The following is a 20,258-nucleotide window of genomic DNA, read 5'->3' as shown; positions in this document are numbered from 1 at the left end:
GCAAAAGAACCATAAAATTTTATTTTTAAGCTCAGTTTTTCTTGTTGTGTCTTTAAACTCAATGAAGTTAAATTCTATAGAAAACATTAAAATCCCTGAAACACGATTTTTTTGTTCCTTCCAATTATCTAGTAGCTGCTGTGTATTTTTTTAATTACTCTGTAGTCCCATCTATTGGCTGTTGGCAATCTTTAATTACTTTCCACCCTTTTCCATGGATTTGCATTAATTTTGCGTCTGCCCAACGTTCTCGTTCTTTTACTATGGTCGCTACTTTATATTATATTTACCTTTCTGCAGCCACACTTTGTTTCGCCTCTTCTTTCGGCTAGTGCATTATAATAATCATAATAATGATGTTTATTTTTATTTGCGTATTTTAATGAATATTTTATGAGCGCGAGTAGAGAGAGTCTAGCGCATAAAATATTATAAAGTTATAATGAAAACAAAAATGAAGTGATAATGCAAAAAAAAAACGCGAATAATGTTCATGAAAGGGATGCCAATTTGATCGTTAATTATACCTCTCTTGGACTTATTGAATCTCCTATCATCATATTTATACCCTGAACAGAGTATATTAAGTTTGCCACGAAGTTTATAACATCCAGAAGKAAGCGTCAGAAACCCCAKAAAGTATATATATAAATGATCAGTATGTTGAGCTGAGTCGATTGAGATGTCCGTCTGTCTGTATATATACGAACTACTCAGTCAGTTTTTAAGATATCGGTGTGAAACTTTGCAAACGTCATTTCCTCTTCAAGAAGCTGCTCATTTGTCGGAACTGGCGATATCGGACCAGTATAACAAATGCTGCCATACAAACTGAACGATAGGAATCAAGTTCTTGTATGGAAAACTTTCACATTTGACGTAGTATCTTTACCAAATTTGACATGGATTATTAATAYAATCTCCGAAAAAATTGTTCAGATCGGATTACTATAGCATATAGCTTTCATACAAACTGAAAAAAAGAAATGCACCTATGAAGGGTATATTAGCTTAGGTGCAGCCGTATTTAACGTCTTTTCTAGTTTTCTTTATTAAAACCTTATTCATTTCATTCATTTAGTGCACAAATTCTTTTTTTTTTTCTCTTCAGGAATGAGGTTAGTTTTTGTATTAAAAATATGCCAAATTTTACCTATATATTCTATTAATGAATGTAAAGATTGAAAAATTAGTGTAAATTGTAAATTGTTAGAGAGATATTTTTGCATAGTGGCACTTTTTATGAATAAAATCAGCTTAACAAATTGGTAAAGAATATAACCAATTTATCAGGGGATTTTACCTTCAAARTGGCAAAGGTCAATTATAATTTAATTTGACAAACTGTTCACGTCCTGGTTTTTTTACACATAAAGCGAAATCAGTTCAGCTCGCCATTTAACAAACGCCAACAAACACACGAAGAATGTCAGCATCACGCGCGATTTGCATTTGTTTGCAATATTTTAATATTTCCACCAAATAACCCCCAGAGCAGTTTATGGTGAATTGCAGGCACTCTTACATACGCACACATAAACATGCGTTGATTTCAGGATTTTTTGTAGCGAAAAATTAGAGAAATAGAACTGTGGCTAGTGTGGACCTACTCGATAAAATACTGTTTTACAATTAAATTTCCAAAATGTGAAAAAGTTCAATTAATTTAAAATAAATAGCAAATGGAATTATTATTCCATAAATAGGGTCCTCCTCAATAATTTTGGTAATATTATATATTGGTTAGTCGAAAAAATTTTTTCGTATTTTGTGAAAGTATGTCGCTGCAGTCGTATATCTCCAGTGCTACCAATCATATTGTGCCATCTGGAAATTTCGATTTACAATGATGGAATAATGGCAAAAAGTAGTCGGTCAAAATGGGACATATTTGTTTATTTATTTATTATTATAAAGAAAAAATAAGTTTAAATTTGATTAGAAATACGAAAAGAGTTTTTCGACCTCCATATAAGTATGTAAGAATATTTATAATGAGGGTATGAAATTGTCTGTCGTTATACCGTTAGTAGTTAATACTTTACAGAATTTGCAATATATCTAACTAAAGAGAATAGTAATAGAAATATTGCTAAAATCTGTTCTTCATTTTGAGGCAAACTTTTTTCATGGCAAGAGCAACTGTCGCATTTATTAAATAAAATTCTGAACAATTTTCAAATATTAGGCGCTGTGAACACGTCATTTTCATCGCTGTTGTTTGAAGTGCATGTGAACACACTTTAACATTTGTTTGTTTATGGCAGGAGAGTTTTGGGTAGACAGCTAAACAAATGGCGAATGCTGAATAGCAACACTGCAAACAATAACAAAAAATGGCCGAAAGGTGAGGCGGTAAAAAAAAGCAAACTTGATAAAATAAACACGAGTGTGTGAACCGTAGTAGTACGACGAAGGCGGTGTAGAGGAGGCAATGCGAAATAATTGCTTTACATACAAGTACGCTGCCATACATTAGCAGTCAAAACCAGCCATGCAGACTGGCAAGCACCGAAGGGACATGGACATTCAGCAAGCATGTAGGCCAACTGACACCCACTCACTCATTCACTCAGAAATGCAAAAATGCAAAATGTCAGTAGAAAGAATAACACAAAAAGGCCAAAACAAAGTGAGAGCAAAGCAACTGAACAACGGCAAATGACAACAGTTGGCGAGTGGCTGTAAAAACGCCTCTTCAACACATACTCATACTCACTCACTCATAGTTTGCCAGGATAATGACATCAAAAATGCTTTTTTCCCTGAAGCTTTTCATTCTGCCGCACAAATGCGTGTCTATGCATTGCGCAGTTTAGGCCTGTAGGATGGTGGGCCTAATCCTTGTGCAACTATACAACGCGATTGAAGTGCCCCCAACGCTCTGCTGAAGTGATCATCAACGCGTCTCTCTTCTACGTGCGCCAGTTGTAATTTTGCATTTTGTTCTTTTTTGTTTTTTTTTTTGGAGTTTTTCAATTTTTCATTATTTTTTGTTTGTTTGTTTTGAAAGTACGCGCGTTAGAAAAATAGAAATGTCCGCTTCAGGAGCACTTGTAGCTATCTTTTCAAGTGTGGCCTTAACGCCTCTTAGCCAACAAAATTGTCCAAATCGTTGGCGCGCACGTAATACTAAAAGTTTTGGTTCAGCGCCGGATGGTCAACAACTATTTTCGCGTGTGCAGTTTTTGCCACATGTCCTCACAAAATGTTTAAACAAAGGGTGTACACACATTCAGATTCTTAAGTCTTAAAGCGTAGTAGATTTGTTCTTACTTTTTACACTGTGGAAACCCATAACTACATATGGTCAAAGGATCATTGGAGAATATCAAGTGCTTTTATGRAATACGTTTTCATGTGATCCGACATCTGCAAAATTTTAATGCCCAGAGCGTACTAGAATTATACAGGGAACACTTCTCCAGACTGCTCAATGGCAGTGAAAGCATAACACCAAGAGATAATGAGACCAAATCTCCAATCGACGATAATAAAGTAGACGTTATATTGCCCGATCATGAAAAAGATCGAATAGCAATTACCCATCTGAAGAACAACAAAGCGGCGGGTGTCGATGAATTGTGGATCGGTCTATTCAAACATGACGGCTAAGAACTGATGAGGAGAATGCGTCAGCTTCTTTTTAGAATATGGTCGGACGAAAGCATGCACAACGACTGGAATTTAAATGTGCTCTGCCCAATCCACAAAAGGAGAGGCCCAACAATATGCGCCAACTACCTTATCAGTGTGGCTATTCAGCAAGCGCCAATTCTTGGAAAAGACCACACCACCTCTTCGTCCATCTCAAAGCTGAGTTTTCGAGAGAAGATCTGCCACGACGAATACCGCATTCGATGGAACGATGAGACGATGTATGAGATATACGACCATATTGACATATGTAGTTCAGCGAATTAAAATACATCAGCTACATTGGCTAGGTCAAGTCGTTCGAATGGACGAAAACACTCTACCTCTGGTAGTTTTCGACGCAATACCTGGGGGAGGAAGCAGAGAAAGAGGGAGACCTCCACTCCATTGGAAAGRCCAGCTAAAGAAGGACCTGGCTTCGCTTGGAATTTGCAAACGGAGAAACGACTCACTCACTGTTGTTAACTTGACTATAATCGCGTAAGCGGTGTTTACGCCAGTCAAAAATAAAAAGCTATCTGCAATAAATCGCTTGCTTTCTTCAATTACTGCGTRATACTCCTATATCAATGCTACCTTTGTAATTACAAGAAAAATCTTCGGTTTGATTAAAAGCATTAAGTCTGTATAACAAATATTCACGCGACTGACTAGTCTTAGCGGATCTAAGCGATAAGCTATAAAAAAGTCTTTTTTTTTTTGTTAACAAACTTTGGTCTCTTACCTAGAGTCGTCTGCCTCCCTTTGCTGTTTTCGCTTTGAAGCGTTTAAAGCAACTCGGTAAATATCCGGTTACTGTTAATATCCAACGGAAGTGTTCGTTCAACATACATTTCCGCTAACTACTGAGAAAATACTGAACTAGCAACAAAATGCATAAAATTATATGAAACCCACATATAGCAGTAATTACCGTTAACACCAACTCGCTACGCTCTCCTGGTGGCAGGCTAATAAAATCCAATAAAAATGAAATAAAAGGAAATTAGTGGTGAGAAAACTCAGCATGCACAAAAGTAAACGGACCGTTTGAAATAAAAGGCAGCTCACCACGGATGTGCGAATACCGCACAATACACACACAATCACACGTGCAAGTGGCATATACATATGTAAGTATGTATGTAGCAAGGCTGATCACATAGCTGCCCTAAGCGCTTGTATTGCGTTCACATTTACCCTTTTTATTAAGTTTCTAATTTGTTGTTGTTGTTTTCTTTTAAGTTAGCAAATACCCGCTGTGCGAGACATTGCGGCAGTCTCAGCCACATTTGACCCTTCGCGCCATGGCACGGCCAGCAGCTGGTCAGCGCTTTCCTTCAGATCACAGTGTGGATGCCGCATTATGTAACAGATTTGCCACTGATAATTCTGAGCTTGTTACGAAGTACAAACTTTGTTCGAGCATTTGTGAGCATGCGTTTTTGGGTGTACGCAACATCTGAGCAGCACTTTACGATGCTACAGAGTTTCGCCTCAACATCAACATCACCCTCATAATCACGAAGCCTATTTTACTTAGCTTTTATTGTTGTTGGTCGTCGTCGTCGTGGGCATTTCCGGTGACCGCTTGCCTACCACTACTGTCTGCTGTAAAGCCTGTACCACTGAGCCGTCAGCCGTCAGCCTGCAATCTACGTAAGGACAACAGCTTCAATCATTCAGCTTATAGCTCCCAACTGGTGTAAGGCGTTAATTCATTACACAGGCATTTATCACATACTTAAGCGTAATACACATATGTATATGCACTTATGCTACTGTTATACAACCAATTTGTTTTTCCTCAAAGCCTTACTCACATAAATAGCGGAGAAACAAGTGTTTAAGCACATTTATTGCCTATTAGAGACGCCTTTATTTGGTTGCTTAGGGTTTCTTCAAGTGTATCCGAGTTTCGAGTTTCGAGTTTCTCTGTAAATGTACATACTATACGTCGGTGCATGTTTGCGCTTGGTATGATCCGTTTGTTGGCTGTGTAGGTATACCATTTAGTTGGTTTAAAGGCATGAGACTTCAGATTTATTTGTCCACCTGTGCTGTCTTGTTTACTTCCCACACATGTGTGCCAAGACAACAACAAATATAATTCTTACCAATTTGTTTGCTAATTTGCTAAACATYCTACAAACATCCTTGTTAGGAACGTGTAATTACCGCTAATAAGTAGCCAACCAAACTAGTTTGTTGTATTCGAATATTGGAGACCGGACAGAGACTCAACCAGCTGAGGAATAYTTTGTCGATTACCACAACAATTTTTCATACTTATGATGGTGAGAAATAGGCTTGATTGCTGAATGTTGTCATCGAATATAATTTTAATGCAATCATTTATTTTGTCTTTTTTTGGTTTGAGTACGATATGTAATAAGCTAGCAAATTACATTTCAGTTACTAAACACGCTCCTCACTTCCGCCAGGCAGTCGTTCTCTTTGTTGATATCAATGTACTAAGGTGTGTTTAGAATGCAATAAATACGCAGCTGGCTCCACTGCAATAACTGAAATGTTGGCGCATTTAATACCGACAGCTTAGCGCTAAGCTTGCCTCTATCTTGCTGTCCGGTAGTCCTACCGATACTCTTTCTTATACGTCAACTGGACTAACCCTGTTTGCTTACTCAATTGCGCAGTTTTTCCTTTATGGACTTCCTGTGGCATTGCTTTGGTTATGGTTTTACTTACCACACTGCAGACAGGTTGGATAACCTTTAGGCCACTGGTTCGCAAAAAGGATGCTAGATATCAGGCGGGAAACGCTCGTAGGTGCTCACCATGTCATGGCAAATGGACAACTGCTTAGGGCAGATAGAAAACAAAAAAAAAGAACAATGTTAAAAACGGCAAGCAAAAAATAGAATGTCGAGAAAAAGCTGCCGGCACACGACAGACGTAGATAAAAGTCGAAATGGCAATTTGAGATCGAATTGGAAACCGACGTAGTGGGAAAATGTGGAAGCAGTGGCAATGGAGAGATAACGGTAAGCAGCGGAAGAATGTATGCTTTTATATAGAGCCATTAGAAGGGCAACATCTGCCTGTTTAACAGCATTAAATACCTGTGGCAAACGATTAGTTTGCCGCTGCACACAAACCCGCAACCTCAAATTGCATTTGGAATTGATAAATAATATTTATATAGTATGTACGTTGTATGGATGATATGAAAAGAGTGTATTGAAAAATCTAAGCAAAAAACACGCAACTGTATGTACATGAACTGGAAAACATGCTCAATGTCAGCCAAAAGTCTAAAACTGTCACAATACAGCATGGGAGACAGCAAACCAGTGGCTAACAATGCTTGGAATATATAATATTTATCGTTTGGTATGCTCTGCTTTTAGCTGTCAACTTGTTTACCCTTTATTRGCTTTTGTAAAATGTTTTGTTCGAAAAGTAAATACTTGCTGCTCTGGGCTGGGCCTTAAGTTGGTATGGGACAGTGATTCGTTGGTAAACAAACGTTCAGAGTTGATTAAATTAAGTRGAGAAAGGAAACGTGTTTCAGAGAACAAGTTTAACAGTACGGATTCTTTACTATGGGAAGCGGTAAACCTGAGAGTCGTTCGAGACTTTTGCACTTTATTATACAGTGTCAACAGATCTAGTCGCTACTTGGCTATGGATATGAATGTGTCACATAGGCACTAAATGGGATCGAAAAAAAGTTAAAGGTAAAGAGTACGGTAATCATATAGGCACTAAATGCGATCGAATTTTAAATTGTTAGTGTCGAGAGTGAAGAAAGATAAATGTAGAGTGCGGTAATCTGCTTTTGCTTTTGGCTACCAGTTGTTTCAAAATTTTAGTAAGTCATTGTCATTATATACATGTACAAATTATGTTTCGCATATACCTATATAMATACATATTTTTCATTTACTATTTGAGAGCCACTGAAGTTCAATTTAACTCACAAAAAATTACCAAATTAAACGGCATTTTTTCTGTTTATGAAGAGGACAGTATGACTGTAAAATGTGCACACATACMTAACCCTTGTCTCAAATTATCCTAAAGTTCGGCCTAATATGGCAATAAGTGCAAGAGTCACTCCCTGGTGACAAATAACGTCAAATTAACTTTGCTTGCGATGCTCGTCAGTGTATTTGGGGTTCTGCATGTACTTTATGGCTTGAAAAAAGTCTATATCCACATTCAAATGAATGTATAACAATTTATCTATTAGTCTTTCGGTGTATATGTGATGGCATTTATGTGTTCTGCGATAGGTGGTAGGGTGAGTAGTAGAAGGGGCGTGAAAGTTTGACAGTAACACAGTGTGGTATTTGAACAATTTGAGTGGGAAAATTACGTAATGCAAGTAAAAACAACAATTATGACTGAATCGAAAATATAATACCCTTTAAAGTCATTTTTATAGCCTAAAAGGGTGTTAAAAGTCGATTAATCTTGATTTTTATCGATCAGTTTGTATGACAGYTAGAAGCTATAATGATTATATAGTATATAGAAACGTTGCTTTGAGGATATAAAGACTTGAGTACCTGGTCACAGGAATATTTTCAGGAGCAAAAAAAAGGACGAGTTGGCAAAACTACGAGCCTCTATAGACGAATCCGAAGCGAAGTTCATACCATGACCATCAAAATAAAGCTTTATGTCTTTTTGAATAAACAGCTCGTGTATCTTAAAAAGAAGCAGCACTCCTACCTACCTAGGACTAGAGTTTGACCGATCGGATTGTATGACAGCTATGTCCTATAATAGTGKGATATCGGTGGTTTTTGGTGAGAAGAGGACGTGTCAAAATCAGATCGATATCGCAACAACTGAGACTATATACAGACGGATTTGGGAAAATCGACTCAGTTTATTAAGTTGATTAAATATACTTYGTACGGTCTTTCTTTCTGGGTGATACAAAATACCTTTACTTAATATACCCTTCAAGGTATAAATAAAGTACATTTGCTCGAATTTTAATACAAACCTTTAATATGGCCTACGAAATAGGCACCTGTGTTTATATTAGAACATTCCAAAGTACTGTTCAGGGTATAAATATACCATCTGCTCAAATTTAATCTCGACAGACTAYTTATCCTAGAATTGTCTCTTTATTTTCGCCCTCAAAATAGGTTTCTGAAACAAAACCAACATTAATGCAATCCAATTTTCTATAACCTACTATAAGACTCAGCTGGGGGTGGCGCTTCAGTGCCTTCTACAAACTTTGATTTTTGGAACGCTATTCGCTAAATTGTTGGACAGTGCCGATATCATATTCAAAAACCCAAGTCTCGTTAGTAGTAATGATGTRTTTGATGAATGCCATATTTTTAAGCATCCCCTCTACTCGACGTCAAAAGTTTCCGACCAGTACGAAGCCAGCATTGACATTCTTCGTAACTAAAATATTAACCAAAATGTTATGATTCTATCCATCAGAGATGTTGAGATCTTTTGTAATATTTGATGATAACTCGATGATTTTCAAGCACTGTTTTCTTAACTTTTTTCACGTCATAGGTTACCTGAGTATCACGGCTTTTTCTGTTTATTTGTGATGATCCTGTAAAAAGTACTACTGATACTACTCAAAAAATGTATGTAATTTAATAATACGTCTGCAAAAAATCTTATCTATATTGTTTTATCATGTGTCAATCCTTTAGGGTTACTTCCCACATATGATCTTATATCAATATCTTTTTATAAATAATCTAAAACATACGACAGTAAATCGTGCACGTCAGTTGTCGAAATATTGCACTGTACTGCTAAGCGCATTGCGGTTCAGTTCAAAAAAATATTTTTTATAAAGCAAACACGAGTATATCCCAATAACGTATTTTATGCATGTATATGTGTTTGTAAAAGGAATAAATGCGTTTGTATTTGCAATGCTTCTCAAAGGGATTGGACCCTTGCCGGAATAAATAAATGTGCACCATAAGCTTTTGTTTTTCACCTTCCAAAAATTTCAATTGATTAAAATTTCATAAATTTACATTTTTCTCTAGACTTACCGCATAGCCTAAAACGAATGCTCCGGCGCTGCCGCCATGCACACATGTGTGGCTCAGAACACCTTTGTGTGTGCTTATGAATATTTACGAGCGTGCAAACAGTGTTACTTGCCGCGTTTGTGTAAATGTGTATTTTTTTAATGTCAACGTATTGCACATGTGCTTGTGACTATTCCCGCGCGTTTCGTGGTTGAATTGAAAATCCCCAAATGAAAATAAAAGTAAATTCACATCATCACCGACGTTTATTATAAAGCAATCAACAACCAGCCAACAACGCTCTGCTCACTTGACAGCGCTCAGCCGTGTGAATGAGTGTCCGCAACATATGGCAAACGCCTGTGTGTGTGTTTGTGTGGCAAAGAATCGTTTCTGCTTACCGCGCCAGCCACAAATATGGCGGTGGTGGCGGTGGCGGCAACGCAATTGCGTGCGGCTGAATGTTCGAGTGCGAGGATATTTACCAGTAACGAGCAAATTAAGCACCTGTTGTACTGCTATATTCACCTTTGTTTTTGTCATTTGTTTGCACTCATACTTTTCTCCGGAAGGTGATGAAAAATATTGAAACTGAAGTGTCACAAAGTGTGCGAATAAAAATGTAATATGTGGYGTACTTTTTTGGCTGTTTGCAAGGGCTGCTGCACTTTAAATTGAAATGTCCGTTAACATTTTAAATTTATAGCACCCATGTTTTTATAAGGGTACATTTCAGGTGGCTGTCTAAAAAGTTACAAAACCTTATTAAATAAAATAAAACCTTATTATATAAAATTAACTATTTGTGCGGACGAATTTCTTTATCGACAAATATTGTAATGAAGATTTTAAAATCTTGGTAACGGAATTAAATTGTGGCAAGGTATAATTTACATTCGTAAATTATTGTATACAGCTTATATTTTGTTTCATCGTTCTGTTCAAACAAACAAATGCAGAGCTTGATAGAGCAGGTACAATCCTCTATAAAAGTGCACAGCTGCTGGCGTATGTCGCCTCAACATTCGCGCCGTTCGTTGTGATTTATCCAGATATTATGGATAAGGACACGAAGCAATTGAGTCTGATWATGAGCGAGTGCAAGACGAAATATCTTTTGGCACCAAACAAACAGTCGTTGACCCCACGATACTGTTGACAGCCATAACTTGGAAGTAGTATATCTTGGAACCAATATTAACACCGACAATAATGTGCTACTTCCGACTGAGCAATTGAGAAGTAAAGTCCTCTCTCGACGCACAAAAGTCAAACCCTATATAACATGCATTTTTCCCGTCCTGTTATATGGTGAAGAGGCATGGACGATGACAATATCTGATGAGTCGACGTTACGAGTTTTCGAGRGAAAGGTTCTGCGGAAGATTTATGGTCCTTTGCGTATTGGTCACGGCGAATATCACATTCGACGGAACGATGAGCTGTACGAGTTATACGACGACATTGACATAGTTCAGCGTATTAAGAGAGGGCGCTTCACTCCATCTTTGAAAGTTGTTGACGCAGTATCCAACGAGAGAAACAGAGAAGGAGGAAGACCTCAACGCTAGGTGAAGAAGGACCTGGCTTCGCTAGGAATCTCCAATTGAGGTCATGTTGCAAAAAGGAAAAACGACTGGCGCGCTCTTGCTAACGCGGTTATAGACGCGTTTGCGGTGTCTACGCCCTTAAAGAACGAGCAGAATCGCCCATACCCACACATATTGGCGTATAAGAATTTTCAAAAAATAAAAAATTGGTGGACCTGCGCTCTGCTATGCACTTAGGGACCCTAAGTCCCATTATCTCTTTTTTCATGTATTTTTTAAGACTTGCAAGTTAGTGCAAACACACACAAATGTAGAAAGGGATGAAAAAAAAAATTAACACTTGCTATAATAAAATCAAAATATAAAACCTTTTAAAATYCAACGTTAAAACGCGTTGCCAACTTAAGCAACCGGCAACTGTGCTCGGCACACATTTGTTATGAAAACTTTCTGTCTATACTTAAGAGCTGCCAACAATGCCGAGTTGTTATTCTCTTCTCTGCGTTGGTATAAAACTGTTATTAGTGTGAAATTGTGCTACTCCTTTTGCGCCGTTGTTGCTCGTCATAGTAAAAATATATTTTACGATATTTCGACGTACGCCAAAACGTCACAACTGGAACCAAAAAGTGGGAAACGGCAACACATACACACAAGCCAACRTGCCATAGGAAAAAAAGAAAAAGAATGAGCGTTGAGTGTTGTTGCCAAAGTGCAGCAAATTTCGCAAACCATTCGCGCGAGTGCGAGTTGCATTTGATGTGGATGAAGACTTTTTGAAAATCTACAAAAAGGTCTGGGGTGTCAAGAGCATTGAAAAGTGTTTGCATCCGTGATTGAGCGTTGCAGTTGTTAAAGCTTGCCGCAGCACCAACAAGCCGGGCGAACGGCAATTTAATACAAAACACTCGCCATGAACGGAGAGTGTGCGCTTAAAATTTTCAAGTTATGCGCACTTCTTGGCACCTTGACGTGCTTGCGTACGATTTTGGGGTTTTTGTTTGGTGTGGAAACGGAAGGCTTGGCGAGTCCTAACCGCTTAACACGAAAACAACAGTAAAATGTTGAAGCAGTGCGGACCAACGGAAACAATAACAAAAATCATTAAGTTTTAGAAAAAACATAATAATAAAATACTGAAAATTTCATACCAAACGTTCAAGCGCCGCACCTTACCACTCGCTCTGGATAGATTGAAATCATCGCAAAAGTCTGTAGGAGAAGTTGGAAAAAGTAGCACACTGTTAGGTGCGAGCGCATTTTAAAAGGATTTTCACGTTAAGCTCATGAAATGTTAGAAGTGTCAAACAAACTCAACAGTTATATAAGTAACTACTGGTGCAAGTGTTGTATAGGAAGTGAGATCTTTTCTGCACGTTGACCGACTATAAGAAAGTTTCAAGCAACGCTGCTAGAATACAGTTAAGGGCGCATCAGTTCACACCGTCCTCTTTTAATGAAAGCACGCCAGCAAACAAAGTGTACTTAACAACAAAAAGCGTATGYATTGAAATACATAACTGGCTTAAATTAATGAATTTCGAGAAAGTTCGAAAATTAACCAAAATGTACTTTGACTATCCAAACTGTGAGTTTGTAGAACAATAACAGTAGTCGACTTACTTAAAAGCAGACGCCAAAACCTTTTAGTCAATTTCAAACTACATAAATTTTGAAAGCTTTTGTGATTTAMGCGCTAATGCTAGAGTGAGCAATTGTCCGAAGGAGCTTAAGCTTCTGCATTTGGAATTAATTAATTGACAGGTTAGGAAGTTGCCACGGACGAGCACAGCTGTAACATCTAAAAGCAAGCTCAGATCTTTACTATCTCATACACAATGAACAAAATGCTTGAATTTTGCTCATGCTTCAATTCAATAACACTCCTGAAGCAGTTATCTGTTAAACATTAATTACCTCTTCCTTTATCAAGGTAATGACTTAATTAAAAAGTTGTACCCTTTCATCTTTAGAATACTAAAAACTTTTTTTTTTTTATTATTATGAATTTAAATTTCAGTTTTAGTGATCAGAGCTGTGAATTGATTGATCGATGAAAATGATCACCACTACATTGGAGCTCGCARTGCTTGTTTGTCTATTTATATATAYTATTGTGGGCAAAATATAGTAAGATAGGAGTATTAATAGTAAGAGTAAAAATAGAGATTGGTGTTTGGAAGACGACGATTAATTAGTCAGAGATCTTACCGGCATTGTTTGAATATCGGAAGGATCAGTAAAACCCTTTTTGAGCTTAACAAAAGTGGAAACACGATTGGTTCCAAAATGCAAACAATGCTTTTCGACTATCAGGATATAATATAATGAAATGTATTATTACTAGCGATAAATCTTGGATCTATGCTCATGAATCAGAAACAGACATTAAATCGGCGTAATATAGTGACAAAGGCAAGCCCAAGCCGAAAAAAAACCACGTCAATGGACTTCAAAAATCAAAGCGATATTGACAGTTTTCTTCTATTATCGAGGTGTGGTTCACTCCGAAGTTCTTCGGACTGACTAAACTGTCAACAAAGAATACTAGGTTTGTCTGGAAAGTAATAGGACTGAKTTTCTTCCGCCGCGACTGTTCTTCGGAGCTGGATTCAGTAGAGGACGTTCCTAGCTAACAAATGAGCGGTTGGTCGGTTGTCTACGAGCACCTGAGGTATGCGATTTCTTCCGCCGCGACTGTTCTTCTGAGCTGGATTCAGTAGACTACGTTCCTAGCTAACAAATGAGCGGTTGGTCGGTTGTCTACGAGCACCTGGAGAGTCACGACAAATATTTTCGTGCGACGTGTTTCTGTGAGTGGTGCAAACAGAAAATGCGGCGTTCATTGGAGCAGAGGTATRCGATTAAATTCTGTGTGAAACTCAGTAAATCGGCGACATAGACGTTTGATATGATCAAGCAGGCTTACCTAAATGTTGCTTTAGTAGCACCAGGCTCTTTTTGAAGAGGTCACTGATGAAGACCGAAAGAATGGCAAACCCCAAAGTGAAAACGATGCTCATTGTCTTTTTTGACATCAAAGTCAACGCCTACCATGAATTTTTTCCTCCTGGACAAACCGTCAACGATAAGTTTTACCTGGAAGTCCTGAAAAGATTCAAACAAACGTTCAATCCTTTCCGACGAGACATCGCAGCCGATTGGAAGTTGCACCACGAYAATGCCTTGGCTCAYGYCGCCCTTCTTGTGAACAGCTACCTAACCASGCTTCCGTAGCCGCCCTGCAGCCCAGATGTGGCCCCCCGGACTTTTCTGTTTCCTTKCCTGAAAAGGCCGATGAAAGTGAATCCAAGCAGCATGCACTTCCCAAGGATATTCCGGAAAATACATTCCGTGACGCCTTCAATACTTGCAAAAACCCCTTGSCCATAAAACCAAGATTATGTAAGAAAAATTAAACACACACAAGCTCAAAGATGTCATCGCTTGCATGGGAGCTCCAAATCCAACTACTAAATTTAAGTTAGGTCTCATCGGTATCCTCTTCAAATTCCTGTTGACTATCTTTCAAGGTGATGCTAACAGCTTACTAAATTTTTGAAAGTTTTTGTTGTTTTACCAAACAAAAAAAAAAAAAAGCCGCAAAGCTGCAATTTTGTTTCAGCTTTATAGTAAAAGTTCCTGACCGCTATTGTACTGAGCGGAAGCTGTTCATCAACTTCCAGTTAGAAGTTGCTTCTTCGCCCTTTCAGTCCTCGTGAACTAGTTTTATTTGCTTCAAGTTACGTTCCTCTTGACTGCGCCATTTTTTAAACTTGCCTGTCAGTGCGGTACTCCTTATCAGCTTTTATGATTTTTTCTCATTGCCGCTACTTGCAAGTTTTTCACATACTTTATTTACTAGTTTGCGTTGTCAGCAGAGTTCTACATATATACTTTTATCAAAATGAACACGAAAATGTGAAAAAGAATATCACAACTAGTAACAACTCTTACTTTACCTAGACTTCATTCATCAACATATCATCCGCACAGATAACTCCATATCAGCGTTGTGAAGTCATGCTTCAACAGCCCGTTAGCAGTGGGCTGCACCTGTCAGTGTAAGCTCTGCTTGTGGAAATGTTGTCACCGGCATCAGCACCGGATGTGCCCGGAAATTCAATTAATTGTTTACGTTGGCATTTGTCTGTGGCGCTGTAAGATAACGTTTATGTGCCAGAGTGTGCTTTCGCGTGTGTGTACTGAAGTAGGTGAGCACCAGCTTACATTTTATATATAGTCGTATTTATGTAGGAAGTGTGTAGTATATCAGCCGACACTTCCAAATGATCGTACTGTGCTGTACCTTCTGCTCCAATCTATAAGATCTACTAGCATTGCCACATACAAAATAATCTGCTGAATTACATGGTTCTTAACTCTCGAGGGGTTCGTAAAAATTTAAAATGTTTGATAAAAAATCTTTTAGGATTAAACTTTGTATTAAACCTAATTCTTTATTTGTTATCAACCTTCCTTATTTCGAAATAACTTTTTGTAACTGCCTTTTCGCCTTCAAGTCGGGCAGTTCTCACAGTTGAGGCATTTGGTCCATTAAATACCACCATTTAATACCTTTTACTTGCAATCAGTCTATGGCCTGAGATATTTCTCATATCTCAATTCAATGTTGTCTGCTCAATCGGTGACTGAAATTTGCCAGCTAAGCGTATTTCGTCCGTTCAACACTTTGTATGCGGCTCCATGCTATTCTTTGTTTTAAATCCAAAAACTATTTTTAAATCCAAGTAGTCATGGCTTTGATGCTACATTCGCTTCAAACTTAATTAATTGCACGCGTTTTTGCACCTATTCTATGGGGTGCGAGTGAATGCGCTTGATGGTGAAGGGCTGAGGCGACACAAACTCCGAACGCGCAACGCGTTGCGCTTGCTTCCATTTGAGCGTCTATGATTTTTGACATATCCTTCTCTGGCTTTCACTACATTTTCTGTCTATTACACGTTTTCCATTCTTGCTCAGCGTTTTCACTGACTAATCAATTTTGCTTGAGGTATAATATGGGTTGGGCTCTACACCACCCCTGTATAAGTAGATGCTCCTACTTTCAAGTGCTTATTCTCCGCCGCCTGCATGCTGTTGGCTTCCAGGATTTGTGTGTGGAGGATTTTCCTTGCAATTAATGTGAGCAAATATATCTGCCTTCCAAAGCACAAAAGTGCCGATTCATCAATAACAATAGGATATTTGGTTTACTTGCAGCGCTCCACCTGTACGAAAGTGTGTGTGTGTGCTTTTTTTTCTGTGCGAAAACATTTATTGGTTGAACTGAGGTTCTTGTTGGTTACATGTGTTGTCGCTAAGACATCCTATGAGATTTCGGCATTTGACTGATTTCTTCGTCCTAATTTGATGCTCAAAAAGCCAAGAGCATTAAAGTTGAAAATCAAATACGAAGGTACTTGTAAATAGAGTTTTTCAATATCTAGCAAGGATTTTCACTGATGCTTATTATTGAGTGTGGTGAAATGCTAGTATACTAAGATCCAAAATTCCACAATTGATATTTTATAGATGCTTGAAACTTTTCTTTGTTGCCCTTAAATAGTTTAATCTTAATACTTAATAGTATTGTGTTCATAAAATCCTATTAGATTTGCTAAAGAATCACCCTTTCTTATATTAAAAAAATATTTTATTTAAAGCATTATATCAACTTGCGAATTTCCTAAAATGGCCTTTTTTGTAAATATAACATCGAATACTGTGTACTATTTGAAAAAAAAAAAGAAAGATTTTAAGTTTGTCAGGAAAATAGCTTGGCTGAAATGAAAATTTTTTACTTAGTATAAGCGGCTTCCAAAACTTTAAACAAGTTTTTCTTCAAGGGCAGTTTCAGAGTCGGAGACTTAAAAGTTTCGGATTATATGTAATATGTGTCAGGTAACAATCGTAGAAAGACATATCGAAGATTGATAGAAATTTCGATTTCATAAACTACTCTAAAATGAAAATTTCCTTACAAAAACGATTTTGTTTAGAAAGCATTCATTAATGTATCTTTAAAGTATTTTTTTTTTTGGTTTTTGGATTTGAGGTAATTTTAAGTAAAAACATTTTATTAACAGCCTGACTCATTTTTTTGTAGAGCTTTCTTTAAATTCTTCAAAAGCACATTAATTTTATTACATAAAAAGCATTTTTAAAAATTTTTTATTCACAAAACAAAACATGTCTTTTCCGTTTCGTAGCTGGATATACTCATTAAATATGCCATCCATATCCAATCTCTTAGTTTCTATTACGATTAATGAGCAGCTTTTTGAAGAGAAAAGTTCGGGTGTAAAATTTTAGATCGACACCTCAAGAACTAAGGGACCAGTAAGCGTATTTACAGACAGACGGATGCAAATGATTAAGGAGTTACATGGCTTTACGATTTTTCTGTAAAATTATCTGTCAAAAACCCATTTTTTATTTATTTTTTTGTTTTGCTTCGTCCAAGTTCTACGTTAAGGTTAAGGTTTTAACTCGCATTTTTTTCACTTTAGAAATCGTGTAAGAAACTATCCTGCCAACTCGCGCGCATCTTTTATTCGAGGGGTCACCGGAAATGGCGCTCAAATGTTTTTTCCAAAAATTTTAGGAGTTCGTTGTTAATAGTGTATGTTGTTAACAGTAAAAATTTTGATAAAACGCTGCTTTTTACCCGATAAAGCCTATCTAATACGTACGTATGTACATATATAATTCATACGGTCTCCGACTTTTCCTTCGAGGTGTAACAAACTTCGCGGCAAACATAATGTAACTCGTTCAGGGTGTAATAAATATCCTCGTGCATTTTTTAAGCATTCTTGCTAAATGTACGTCTGTATGTATGTATGTTTAATGTACRTATATACATATATGAAAGTCTCSAATGTACCAAATTACACGTAAGCCAATGAGCGCTGAAAATATTTCCCTGTATTTAGGCGGAACTTCCGCCTATGGCTTTACGTGCAATATGTTGAGTGAAAAAAGGAATTTAAGAGAGCATATTTTCATTTTAGATGGATGTTTAACATTTAAAGTTAATAAGTATATTCAAATTCGCCCGCGGTACCTATACATATTTATAAGCCTCAAATATATGAGTATTTTCATATTTAAGTAGATTAGTACCTATAAATAAAAGCTGCATTGARAATTTTGTGAATTCAAATTTATTATTTACAGCTCGATTACAAAGTTTATCTTATTTATTTAATCGTATCGAAGAGTCAATTAGGGTCTGCTCTTTATTCAGCTAAATGAACTCTTTATTACTTATATACATTCATGCTTKAAACGAAATTCTCAAACAAGGAAAGCCGAACATGACCTTCGCGAATTCAGCATTTTACGCCTATTCATCCAGAGAACTTAAAACATGTTTTAAAACATCTTCGTTCATATTCTTGCGCTGCCGCTCTGAAAGGTATTTCGCACTTGGGTGCCGGTTTGCTGAGCGACATCCTGCTGGAAGCTCTCGCTCTCATATTCTCTGACTTCTCTCACAACGGTTTCCCAAATATGCATACATACATACAATTCACTTGCTCTGCATGATTTCAGCTTCGTGCGAATGCCTATGCATATTTTAATGTTGCGAATTACGTACGTACACGAAATGCCAGAGTAGTGTAGGTTAGTTTCAGCTGTTGGTCGTTAGGGGTGAAGTGATGCTGCTTCTTTAACCACTTCGTGTGTGTTCGCATTTTGCGTTGGCTGGGCATGCAAATTGCAGTTAGTTGTGCTGATAACGCGTAACGAATTACATCTTGCCGTCAGTGAAGTTATATTATTTAAAGTGTAAAACTGTTTCGAGAAAATTCGGGATTATATTAAAAACATTAACAAAAAGTGAATATACATTTGCATTACTTCTAAATACTGTTAGTGCTAAAGATTATGCATTTATAAAGTATTACAGAGTGATAATTGTTCCGTCGGTGACTGCATTTCGTGATCGGCGTGCAAATTTTGTTAGTGTTTTTCTTTTCGCTTATTTTTGTGCCTTACGGTGCATTGCCCGTGGGATGGTGGCTCGCCGCTACATTTGTAATTGGAATCTCACTATGAATATATGTACATAGAYGATTCCATTGACCGCGTGCACGTATGAACTTGTACACGCTGCCTCAGACCGACATCATAAATTCCGTGACACTTCGCGGCATATATATAATTAATAGATTTTATTTGCATATATACATATGTACATATAAACATAATTGACTATTGTGCAAATGTATGTACAAGAGTTGAAACATATCTAATTAAGAGTTGATTGTTTTTGATGTGCATAACAATAAATTGTGATTACTCAGCCTCATTACACTATATTTTCTCTTACATGGAATTTTAATTATTTTGCTGAATCGTTTAGCAACAATCGCGTTATTTACATTTTGCTATGCACACACATGCACATACATATGTACATATTGGTGTGCAGTCAATATACAATGTTGAAAGAGTTTCGCTGAGGAACATTTCACACAGCGACATTTGGAATAAATGAAGAGAGTGGAGAATTTGTAACAGGTGAGTTTGTCATTCATCAAACTCAAATATTACTGTTATTCATAAGAATTTGATTAATAAAATATCAGCTTTTCAATTGTTTTGCCTGCTTTCTGCTAATCTGTGCGTATAAAGATGTGTTAGGCACTAGAGAACTTATGTGTGTTCTCGATATTTTCAAAGCTGCAACAATGCAGTAAAGAATGATAAAAATATAATAATAATTGCTTGTTAAAATCTATATTGTCCACAATACTTACAAAAATATTGAGTTAAAATCCGTTAGGTTAATGATAAACATCTGATAGAAATCCTTATTTTGGAACTAATTTTATTTAGAATTTAGGGATTTAGAATAGCACTCTACGATTTAGGAATTAAAATGGGTATGTACGAATGCTTTGTTATTGTGGGAACAAAAAGAATAGAACGAAATTTAAATATTGCTCAAAAGTTGCACTATTCAATATAAAATAAATGGAGAGAAATGAGCCAGTGAAGGGTTAGTTGATATAAAAGTATAAAATTAATTATATATAAAATCTTTTTATATTTCGGT

At 37.0% G+C, this 20,258-nt stretch overlaps 1 protein-coding gene across 3 annotated transcripts in view; it reads left to right on the top strand.

Annotated features, from left to right (window-relative positions):
• LOC108968549 overlaps positions 1–20,258 on the top strand; it is a 261,840-nt gene that overhangs the window by 73,980 nt on the left and 167,602 nt on the right. For 2 of the 3 annotated variants that reach the window (XM_018932648.1, XM_018932647.1), the window contains exon 1: positions 18,871–19,720. The exons of the other annotated variant lie outside the window; for it this stretch is intronic. The gene's annotated coding sequence lies outside the window, so the exon portion shown is untranslated. Of the gene's footprint in view, positions 1–18,870; positions 19,721–20,258 lie in introns of those variants that run through there. 3 annotated transcript variants of the gene reach the window in all.

This window comes from Bactrocera latifrons, unplaced genomic scaffold (genome assembly GCF_001853355.1).
Source record: "Bactrocera latifrons isolate USDA-ARS-PBARC rearing strain unplaced genomic scaffold, ASM185335v1 scaffold_22, whole genome shotgun sequence".
Lineage (NCBI taxonomy): Eukaryota > Metazoa > Arthropoda > Insecta > Diptera > Tephritidae > Bactrocera > Bactrocera latifrons.
The sequence above is the reverse complement of the archived record's forward strand: the minus strand, read 5'-3'. Positions and strand labels throughout refer to the sequence as shown.